The 11,794-nt window shown below is 41.4% G+C and overlaps 1 protein-coding gene across 1 annotated transcript in view; it reads right to left on the minus strand.

The window, feature by feature from the left end:
• The window catches only part of CDH23 (cadherin related 23), a 1,221,584-nt gene extending 1,212,060 nt beyond the window's left edge, over positions 1 to 9,524 (minus strand). Inside the window, exon 1 of the mRNA XM_088472189.1 lies at positions 9,360 to 9,524. The gene's annotated coding sequence lies outside the window, so the exon portion shown is untranslated. The remainder of the gene's footprint in view (positions 1 to 9,359) is intronic.
• Between the last annotated feature and the right edge of the window lie 2,270 nt (positions 9,525 to 11,794).

An 11,794-nucleotide genomic window follows, 5' to 3' on the forward strand; every position in this document is an offset into this window, starting at 1 on the left:
TGACTCGTTGGGGGTACTTGAGGACTGGAGTTAAGAAGAACAACTACTTGGAGTACTCATTGTATTTCAAAACGGTTTGTCCAAACACTGTGAAGCTATCTGGGCAAAGCACAGTAGACATTACATTTCAACACATAGGCCAGGGACGTACAGTAAGGGCAGGCAGAGCCTCCGCTGTCATACTCCTGAGATTTAATATGAAAATTAATTATTATTATTAGAATAATACAAATAAAAGATAGTTATAACTTATTAACTTCTTTGTTTATTGTAATCAATTTTACAGTTAACACTCACCAGCTTTGTGGAGCTCCCTGGGACTGCAGGGAGATGACACTGCTTGCAGAGCTGGGTGCAGGCAACAAACTGCACAGAAAGAGAGCTAATAGAGGCATGCCTCTGAGTATGGGGGGACATGCCCTTGAGCACTGATGGACACCTTGGATGTGTCATGTGACCAGGAAGTGCACTGAAGGGTTTAGAGATTGTCTTCTTTTGCTGCTGACAGATCCAGAGTGATGCAGGTAGGAGAATCAATGGATACTGAAGCATAGTGTAGTGAGGAGAAAGTTACAGTGAGTAGGGGGTGAGACAGGCTCCCAGCACTCAGACCCATCTCCATGTGTGCCTCCCCTGTCATTGACCTCACGCATGTCACTGCCATATGCCACTTGCTTCTTAACTTGAAAAAAACTATTTACATTACCTTTAACTATGGTAATCAATTCTACTTTATATATCAAGCTGCTTCCTATGTTAAGATGTATCTGGGTGTGTAATTAAGTCTGTGTGCATTCTTATATTTATTTAAAACCATGATTGGTATAAATTAGAATGGGGAATATATATTAACCATCTTAAACCACTGTTTCTGGAGTTTTGTCACTCCTGTATATACAGTGAATGCTTGGCCGAATATTTTTGTAAAGTATAGTTAAAACCAGAAATCTAATTATTTTTATACTCCATCTTAATTCACATATAACCCTAAAAGCATATTGCCAACCTTTTGACTATTAAGTAGAAACAATTCTTGTGACAGAGCCAGCCTGGTATCTGTACTGTATTCAGGCTTTGGTTTAAATGCAAAAGCCTGTGGATTGCAGGTATCTGCAAGTTCCGAGCAAAACTGCCCAATGTTTTAAAAAGGCAATCAGTTAAAAGGCAAAAATAAACCTGGTTTTGTCTTTTATATGACTACCTACTTTAAAACATCAGGCAGTCTTGCAGGGAACTCGCCAATGCCTGCAATCCACAGGTTATTACATTTACCCCTTTGTAAGAGCTTTAATTGTTTTCAGCGTTAGGCACCCTTACATTCAAGTCTGTACTAAGAGAGTAGAACGGGAACAGGTAAGAAAGGAAATAAGCAAACAATCCACACAGGAGAATATAAAATTAAGTGGGTGGTTTATTCAAAAATATCCCACAAGTAGGCAACCTGTGGAACTACACATACCAGCATGTCTGCCACAGATTTGTTGTTAGGGCATGCTAAAACTGTGGCAATGCATGCTACAATGTAGTCCCACATGAGTTGGAGGGTTAAAGGTTGCCGACCCTTGAAATATCCCATCCCCTGGTTTATCTAAAAGTCACATGCTAAATTAGGTGGTCTTGCCCGGGCTCTGGTAGTAAAGAGGTTAAAATAAATCTACAGGATGTTCCTGACAGCTGTGAATCGCAGACTGGTAATTGTTCTACAGAAAACTGTCAAAAACCACACCTTTTACATTTGCACATACCCATTTTACATTTGGATTATGGCTGTTGTGGAAGGTGGAATATTGGGAGGATGGGAACAAACAAATAAAAAAAAAATTAATTAACACCAACACAGATTTCATGTTACATTAAATAAAATGTGTGGTGGTCAGATTAAAATAGTTACTCATCATGAAGAAAACAAATTGCACTATATTATACAGTGAATATGCATAGTACAGTGTCTGACAACACTATGGTTTTAAGTGGAGATGTGCACTGACCTCAGTGTTATGGTTCTGGTTCTGGAATCATCTTCACGTTTTGTTTTTGCAAAACCACCCTCAAGTGTTTTGCTTTTGATTTTGGATCTTTTTTTAAGTTATAAAAAGTTTTTTAAAAACTGCAAAAATCATGTACATTTTACAATCCAAAACCCAAAATTTTGATTTAAAATCCAAATCATGGGAAGATCAGAACTCGGATCTGTTCAGATACACAAAATTTTGATGGACTCTGGAGAACTGAAGCCCTCATCTCTAGTTTTAAGGTTCAGCAGAGGTGAGTGGCAAACTCCAGATTTCATATAAATATTGGCACAATGTGACTACTAAACAGACTGAAGTCAGTTTAACCATGGGTGTGGCAAACCCCCTATGGTTTTATTTAGATATCGCTTTTCACTTAAATACTGTATACTGAATATATAGTTTTAACATGATTAAGCAACCTGGAGTACAGAGGCTCCTTACTACTGCATGCACTAATAAATGGTTAAGCCGACATGAAAGTAAAGTGTCTAAGCTTACTGCTGACTAAAATGGTACTCTTCATACATACAAATTATCATAAAATACACACATACTGTACATACAATGTGTGTGTGTATATATCTATCTATATATCCATCTATCTATCTCCATCAAAACAGCTCTGACTCATTGAGGCACGGACGCCACAAGACCTCTGAAGGTGCCCTGTGGTATCTGGCATAAAAGGCGTTAGCACTGCAGCAGATCCTTTATATTGAGAGGTGGGGATTCCATGGCTCGGACTTGATTTTCCAGTATATCCCACAGATAGTATGGAGATGTAGAGTAATTTTGAGTCGAAGTCAACACCTTGAACTCTTTGTCATGTTCCTCATACCATTCCTGAACATTTTTTACAATGTGTTAGGGCACATCGCCATCAGGACATATCGTTGCCATGAAGGGGTGTACTTGGTTTACAACAATGTTTTGTTAGGTGTCAAAATAACATCCACATAAATACCAAGACCCAAGGTTTCCCAGCAGAACATTGTCCAGAGCATCACACTGCCTCTGCCAGCTTGCCTTCTTTCCATAATGCACCATGATGGCATCTCTTCCCCAGGTAAATGACACACATGCACTTAACCATGCTTTCCGCTGTGGACAGGGGTCAGCATGGGCACACCGACTGGTCTGGGCCTAAGCAGCAAGCTGTGATGCACTGTGTGTTCTGACACCTATCTGTCATAGCCAGCATTAACTTATTCAGCAATTTGTGCTACAGTAGCTCTTCTGTGGGAACAGAGCAGATGGGCTAGCCTTCACTCTGCATTCACATAATTGAGTCTTAGGCACCCACTACCTTGTCACCGGTTCACAGGTTATCCTTCCTTGGACCACTTGTGGTAGGTACTAACCACTGCATATAGGGTACATCCCACAAGACGTGCCATTTTGGAGATGCTCTGACCCAGTCGCCTAGCTGTGAAAATGTGGTCCTTGGTAAAGACGCTCATAGCTGCGTACACACCTATAGATATATCTGTCTGGTGGGATTGAAAATCTGTTAATGTATGGGAGCAAATAACAATAGAAATTTTCTCCCAGACACTTGAAGACTGACAAGATTTTCCTTCCCACCAGACAGATTGGTCAGATATCTAAAGTAGCTGGGCGTCAGCTATTCCACCACCGGCCAGAGACTGTGGGAGAGGGATCAAAAGATCTCTCTCCTGCTCCTAAGCCTTCATAGGCTTAATGCAGTTTACACCATCTGAAGATGGTGTAAACTAACGGGGCCAAACACAGAAAAGCTTTGCTTTTTAGTACATAGGGTAGATATTGTATTCCCCATTAATAATAATGGGGACTGCGATCTGCAGTGCTAACTATCACTCTGCCGGAGATTTATGCGACATCTCCTAGAATGTGATATTAGAACATAACTAAGATTCATAAAATTATGCAGAAACTACAGTTTCTACATCATTTTATGAAAAAAATAAAGCTTGATACATAGGCCAATATATTTCTCTATGGGGCCTATGTATCAAGCTTTTTTTTTTTTTTTCATAAAACTGTGGAAAGTCCTTTTCTGACAATTTGATACACCTATCATCTATTTGTCATATGCAGTTGTAACATTGTCATATGCTGCTGTAACATTCATTGCTTCAATAAAAATACATTTAAAAGAAAAAAAAATGGAAAGTTCTGTTTCTGTATAATTTTATGTATTGTAGCTATGTACTAATGGCACAATTCAGGATATTTCACAGAAATCTCTGGCAAATATGGTTGCCATGCTAAATTCCTTTAAATTGGGACACTCATGAATTACACAGGTTCTGTGGCTGGCTGACTTCAAGCATGGATTTCACCTGGATTTCATCAGCCACAGAACCTGTGTAACTGATGTGTGTCCCTGTTTAAAGGGATAGTATGGTAAGATATGGATATAGATATAGTCAGCGGTGGCACTCAGGTATTAGGACTGCAGATGCAGATATTAATGCTCGAAAGTCTCAATGCCTTTAAGCTAAAAACAAAGTACATAGCAGGAAATTCAGCATTGAATAATGTATACTGGCATGAGAGAAATTTTATACAATGTTAAAATAACATGCATAATAGATCTACACACACACACACAATACTAGCGTGTAATAACATCTAATGATAACATAAATTCAACGATAACGGTCTATGAAAGTGCAGCATTGTAACCTAAGTAACATTGCAGCATAGGCACACAAGGGATATAACCCTCTAGATATCAAACAGCAAAAAAAGTGTATAATGGGTCAAAAATGTATGTATTATATATATTCTTCATTCTAGCACCCTGTACCTGTCACAACCCATGTTTGTTCCTCTGCCCTGCCTGGTTGTGTCTCTCTCCTCTGGTGCTTCTTGCACACAAACTACTGAATTTCAGAAGTTTGTTGCATCAGTTGAGTGTACTAGAAGCACCAGAGCAAAGAGTGACACCCCAGGCTGGAAAGAGGAACTGCACAGGTTGTAACTGGTGCAGGGTGCAGATAGATAGATAAATAGATAAAGACACAGATCTTCCATCAACATTACTCTCCTTTTTAAATTCCTGCACATATATAGAGTAGATACAAGTTGCCGACTTAAAGCTGCAACTGGATAAATAAAAAAACCTGTCAAAAAGTGCTATTGTGCTCGAGACTTAAAGGCACACATCAACTTAAAGACATGAAAACGCAGTCGTTCAGTGTAGGCACATCAATTATCTGCAAACATGCTGAACCTGACGTTATCAGGATGGACAACATATTTGCCCGATGATAGATGTCTAAATGACCAGCAGGAGGGCGCATCGCTGGTCATTTTAGAAATTTTTTGAAGCAATGTGCAAACGATTTTCAAACAATTGAACGATATCATTATCGTTCAATTTAATCATCTAGTGGATGTGTGCCTTAAGCTGGCCATACACCTGCGTGACCAGCATTGGATCAGATTCACCATCCGACTCCCCGGAGCTCCCTGGCAGTCCCGGCGGCATATTTGTTGTTTTTCTTAGCACAGGATCTGTCGTATGATCGATCGTGTGCCTCACGCACTCATCAGGGACCCAGTCATTGAAATGACTTGAATGGACGTACGATGCATCGCATGCACAAAATAAACGGTACAATCTGCACACGCTATGTTCCATCCTATGGGCTGCACAACTGGTCATACAATCCGTTATAGGAGCTGCGAGAGCATGCATCGGATCGTATCTTACTCCAAAAATACACGATTTTCACAGGATCCATCGTTAATACTCGTCGAAAATCGGGCAAATCGCCAGAAATCGTGCAGGTGTATGGCCAGCATTAAGGTAATACACATCATAAAACCTGCATCAAAATACAGGAAAATCAAGGAAAGAGACAACTAAGGATGCTAGTACACATTATTCAATGCTGAACTCTATCTGCTGCTATGTTTTTAGCTTCACTATATCTATGGCAATGTGTCACATTTGTGACATTATCAGTGAGCGTCTCATGTCCTGTTCACATGGTGTTGGTGAGGGGTATAAGGTTAGTGTATGTTACATGTGTGTCTTGTACACTGATGACGATGCAATAAAGGCATCAACACGTTGAAGCATTATCTTTGCATCAGAGTCCTGATTTTATACCCAAGTGGGAGCTTCATTTGGGGGATCTACGGAGGGCACCAGGGCTGCTGTGTATGTATATGGGAGTACCGCCTGGGGTAATAGATCGATATCTAGTGCTGTGAGATAATGCTAACCACTGTGCTGTCCATAGTGTATGTACTTTAAAATCACAAATTATAATCTTATACATTAGGAGCACCAATGATAAATACTCCAAGATGAATCTTTGGCATAAAAGCAGTATATCATTCTTTTTTATTAATCTTTGGCATCAAAGCAGTTTATCATTATTTTTATTAATTCCATTAATATAACAGCACCCAAAACTTGCTCCTGAAACAGCTGCCTTATGAGCACAACCCTGTGTATGGAATACATCCATACTAAGGGGTCTATGTACTAATAAATTATTATTATGTATCCATATCACTAGGGATATTTTGATTTTTAATGAAAATATCCCTGCTATGTGCAATGGGGAACTCGCAGGGACAACCCCACGAGTTACATCCCCGGAAAATTGTAGAAGTCTTTTACAGAAATGAAAGGCTTCTCTGGGGGAAGCTGACACTGTGCATGCGTACAGTGTCAGCTTCCGGACCCAGCCGGGGAGAGAGAGAGATCTCTCCTGCATCTGGAGCCTCCATAGGCTGACAGACGTTTACATCTAAAAATGGTGTAACCTACAGAGGCCAAACTCCGAAAAGCTTTGCTTTTTGGAGTTTAGTACATAAGGGTCAGTTCGTAGTCCCCATTGATAATACTGGGGACTGCAAGCTGCAGCACTAATTAGCACTTTGCCAGAGATTTCTGTACATAGGAACAATACATAAAAGTATGCATAAACTGAAGTTTCTGCATAATTTTATGTAAAAACAGCTAGATACATAGGCCCCTAAGTGTAAAGTCACATCAGTTGTATGATGTATGCCTTCATGATTTTAGGCTTATATTGCATTTTTCACTGATGTCTAATGCTGCACATCCACTAGCAGACCCAAAAAGATTGCACGATTAAGACATTGGAATCATGCAAGCGTTTCACAGTCTGTGCTGTGCCTACACTGAACGAGCAGTCGATCAGTGTATGCACCCTCTATCATCTGTGAACATGCCTCATCCGTCGTTATCAACAGATTGATGGGCATGTTCACCTGATGATTGATGTCGGAAACGACCAGTGGGAGCGTGCATCACTGGTTGTTTCCGACATAAGAGTGCACAATTACAATGTTGTAATCGTGCAATCGCTCAGTAATATCGGCATGTGGATGTACGCCTTAACACATGATAATGAGGCAGACTCCAGAGGAATCTCCATGCAAAACTGTCTATTTCCCTTATCTATCACTTTTTGCTTCTTTTAGGTATCAACTCAAGAGATGGAGGATTTCTACTCAAAATTTGTAAGAAGTACACTAAGCAGTTACTAATTAAAAATAGTAGTAGGAATAGAGTTATATATTTTTAGACCTTAAAAACTGTATGGAATCTCTTTAAAAAATGTGAGTAACCTCATTTGACAATCAACCTACATGACTATAAAAATATAATGCTGTGTTACGGATATTTGGGAATTTACTACCACCGTTTTGCTCATCTAATGTTCACTTGTAATCGTCCTTTTAATCCCAGGCACATTGTTAACATATTTGTCACAACCCTGATGACTATCTTTTAGTACACCAGTTTTGGTACAAAGAAAATAAATGATAAAAAAAAGAAAAAAAAAAGTTAACCACTTAGGCTGCAAATGTGCATAACTGCTTACTTAAAGTATTCGTGCACGTGACTAATTATAGCTTTTTATGATACTGGCTGGTTATCATTTAGGGTTATATGTACTAAGCCTTGGAGAGAGATAAAGTGGATGGAGAAAAAGTACCAACCAATCAGCTCCTGTCTATTTTTTACCACAGCCTGTAAAGTGACAGTTAGGAGTTGATTGGTTGGTATTTTATCTCCGTCCACTAGTACATAGAACCATTAATAAAAATTGATTTTTGCATCCCTAGTTACAGTATAGCCACACAAATCAAGCACCAAGGATTAGGGCCATAACTCTATATAGCATACGGTATGTTGCAGAACACGGGTAGCCGTTCTCAGGGGATTAAAGCAACTGTAAAGCAGATCCACATTTACTGGAAGACAAAGATCAACATAAACTGAGACTACTGCTTCAAAGTCTACGTTTCAATAAGCTGGAATCCCAGCCACATCCTACCAGAGCCATCAACAATGACTGGCATCCCAGGTAATGCTGGCTTGCCCACATTTCTCATTGCTAACCCATGCTTTGTGGGCTAGTGGGTTACAGGGAGTCAGGTTCTTGCTGATCCTGGGCAATGAAGGGGTTACCTAAATAATTGTCAAATCAGTGATGTGAATTATACCACATTCCGGAGGCAAATGTTAATGTGTGGGATGTCTATATGAATCCAAAGCATTCTGTTACAACACTATGATTCACTGGGACTGCTCCAATAGCATCAGATGAATGACAATGAGTTGCCTTTACGTGTGTAGCTTTTGGACAAGAATATACCCAGCATATGAATCTCACACCTACGGGCAGATCCGATTACGGGCTAGAGAAACCTACATAATAGACCACCCCACACACACACACACACACACACTAATAATAATAAACAATATTACATACTATATATTTTTTTGTTTATAATAGTAACCACTTTATGCAAAACATGGATATACAAATTAAATATAACAATGACAGCAAATGTCTATGCTTGCACCAAGTTATTTACTAATATAATTTTCATCAGCTTAATGAAGACCTTTTGCTAACATGACCTTTTCGATAATTAACAAAATTAATTACAACATGATAACTTAAGTAAGGACGCTCCTAATTATCCCCTCGCCAGCAGGTAACCCCAGCGAACACTGGTCCCACTGTGTGAGACTGAGGAATGATCGGGGAAGGATTATTCCATGTAAATCAACAGATGCAGAACACGTGCAGCGTACAAGGTGCAAAACTTTGTGCAAATGGCAAACAAAAATACTCACTGTACTTGCAGTAAGGGAAGCAACAGCAAGAGGCTGTGCCTGCTACAATTAGGACTGCACAGGTAATAGCAGGGAACCTTACAGTAGGGAATGGTGCAGGAAATGAGTAATCCCTCATATTACTCCTATATGCATAGATAATGAGATGAGCGAGATGACCTGTTTATCTGATGATGAGAGAAGTTAAAACATAATTCTAGGAGTAAACGTCACGGTACCTTAGGAGAGAGGTTGTCACAGGCAGGAATTGTAAACAGGAACGGACTTGCTGTCTCTGGCTGGATGCTCCAGAGTGGAAATCCTTGACTTTTATTCCCCTCGGTCCGTTATTAATTCCTTGTAGAGTACAGATCAACTTCAGGACTGCCACAGGAATCCTTCATTCCCCCTTCAGTCCAGAGGATCCAATTCCCCCCCACCACAACCGCCTGGCTGCAAGCTCCCCCCTTATCTCCCTCCCACCCCTAACATTCACACTCACTCTTCCCTGACTAGTCTCAGAGTAACCATCCAGCCCCAACATGGAGTACAGCCTTAGATGAAACAGGTGCAGGGATCCTCAGCCATCTTCTCCAGATAGAGGATTTCTCGAGCGGACAACTTTTTTTTTTCTCTATACTCCTTTAAATGTTTTTGAATTTTTCCTCCTGTCTGTCTTTAAAATTTCCAGTTCTCACCTACAAATCCAGTATAGATCGTCACCTCCTCACAGCCTGGCACACCACAGAAGAACACGCAGCAGAGAGGAAGCTTGATCACTTTAAGAGGCAGCAGCAGTTCCTATTGCCAGATCATTAATATTTCAGAGAGTTAAACTGCCCTCAGCTGATGTCAAAGCTAGTTGCTGCTTTGGTGACTCCACAAATCCCTCATAGATCAAATGTGATGAGCAAAGAGAGAGAGACCCAGGTGCAGCTTTGCATTGAGCAGCCTATGGCACCCCCCGCATGAGCCCAGCACCAGCAGACCCCAGCCCATTGATCACCAGGCTCACATTGTGATCTCCTATTCTCCGGAGTGTATTAAACGAAATACAATGATCAGGGGATGCTCAGCTACACAGTAGCAGCTGCCGAAAGGTGATATGGCTCTTAGAAGTCTTAAAGCGCCCCCTTCCTACTGTATTAGCTGCTGGGAAAGACAGGGGAAAGGCTCTGAAGAATGAATGTATGGGTATTGTGTTGTGAGACCTGCGAGTAACTACTACAATACAAATGCCCTTAGTGACATATTGCGTGTATATCATTAGTAAATAGCAGCAGGTTTTTGATAACCTTATCGTTATTATTAACAGTCGTAGGATCAGCTAGCTATACATTGTATTGTCGCTGACACAAACATGTTTGGCTTTTTATTCTGAAACAATGTATTTCTAAGTAATTGTCTAGTATCAAAGCACTACTAATTACCAAATAAATATTTCAAATTCATGAGTCGTTAAGAATTTACCTGTAACATATTTTGTGGCATGAAGGTCCAAAGGTCTGTGTTCCCTTTTACAGTTAGCCCCATTTCGGGTTTAGTAAAATGTGTGTCCAGGTGTTAAGGATAACCACGTTTGGGCACAGGTGACTAAAGCTGGGTACACACTGGGCGATCAACTGATTGGCCAATATATCTGCTGCACATCAACCATTGTGTACAGATATGTCTGCAGACATATCTGTCCATCGGCAAGCCAATCACCTGTACACACAGTGGCGTGTCTATAATGGGTGCAATGTGTGCGGGGAACACGGGCCCCCGGGTCCAGGGGGGCCCTGCACCGCACACACTACACCCATATTTTTTTTTAACTTACCTGTCCATGGTACCCACGTTGGGTCTCAGCGCTGCTCAGAACACCGGAAAAATGGCCACGGTGGCCATTTTCCCGGTGTTCTGCGCATGCGCAGTAGACTCCGGGCACTAGAGTGTGCCCGGAGTCTACTGTGCATGCGCAGAACACCCGAAAATGGCAGCCGTGGCCATTTTCTGGCGTTCTGCGCATGCGCAGTAGACTCCGGGCACACTCTAGTGCCCGGAGTCTACTAAGGCTTCGGTGGCTGGCCAGCAGTGTCAATCAGCTGCCAGTCACCAGGGAGAGAGGAGGGGGCCCCGCATGGTGAGTGCACATGGGCCCCCTCCTCTCTTAAGACGCCCCTGTGTACACACACAGCAGCAGTGATGGGGAGAGGGGAGACCCTGCCCCGACTCACCTCCCGGCCAGCGGGTCCCGCATAGATGATGGTCGTTCAGTGTATATGAATGACCCCCTACCCTCCAACATGACCTGTTCCATTATGTACAAAATGCTCTGCTCCTGGACTTCCCACCTAATGTATGATTGCAGTCACCTGTGTTGAATTAGGTAATTAATGAGACAGGTGTTTCACCACAGGTGGCTGCAATAATAAATTAAGAGGGAATTCCAGGAGCAGGGCATTTTGTACCTAACGGAATGGCTCATGTTGGAGGGTCTGATGACCATCATCTAAAGCAGTGGTTCTCAAACTCGGTCCTCAGGACCCCACACAGTGCATGTTTTGCAGGTCTCCTCATAGAAACACAAGTGAAATAGTTATCTCCATGTGTGGATCTTTTAAAACATGTCAGTGAGTAATGAATACACCTGTGCACCTGCTAGGTGAACTGCAAAATATGACCTGTGTGG

The sequence above is a fragment of the Taudactylus pleione genome, unplaced genomic scaffold, assembly GCF_031769625.1.
Source record: "Taudactylus pleione unplaced genomic scaffold, aTauple2 ptg000121l, whole genome shotgun sequence".
NCBI lineage: Eukaryota > Metazoa > Chordata > Amphibia > Anura > Myobatrachidae > Taudactylus > Taudactylus pleione.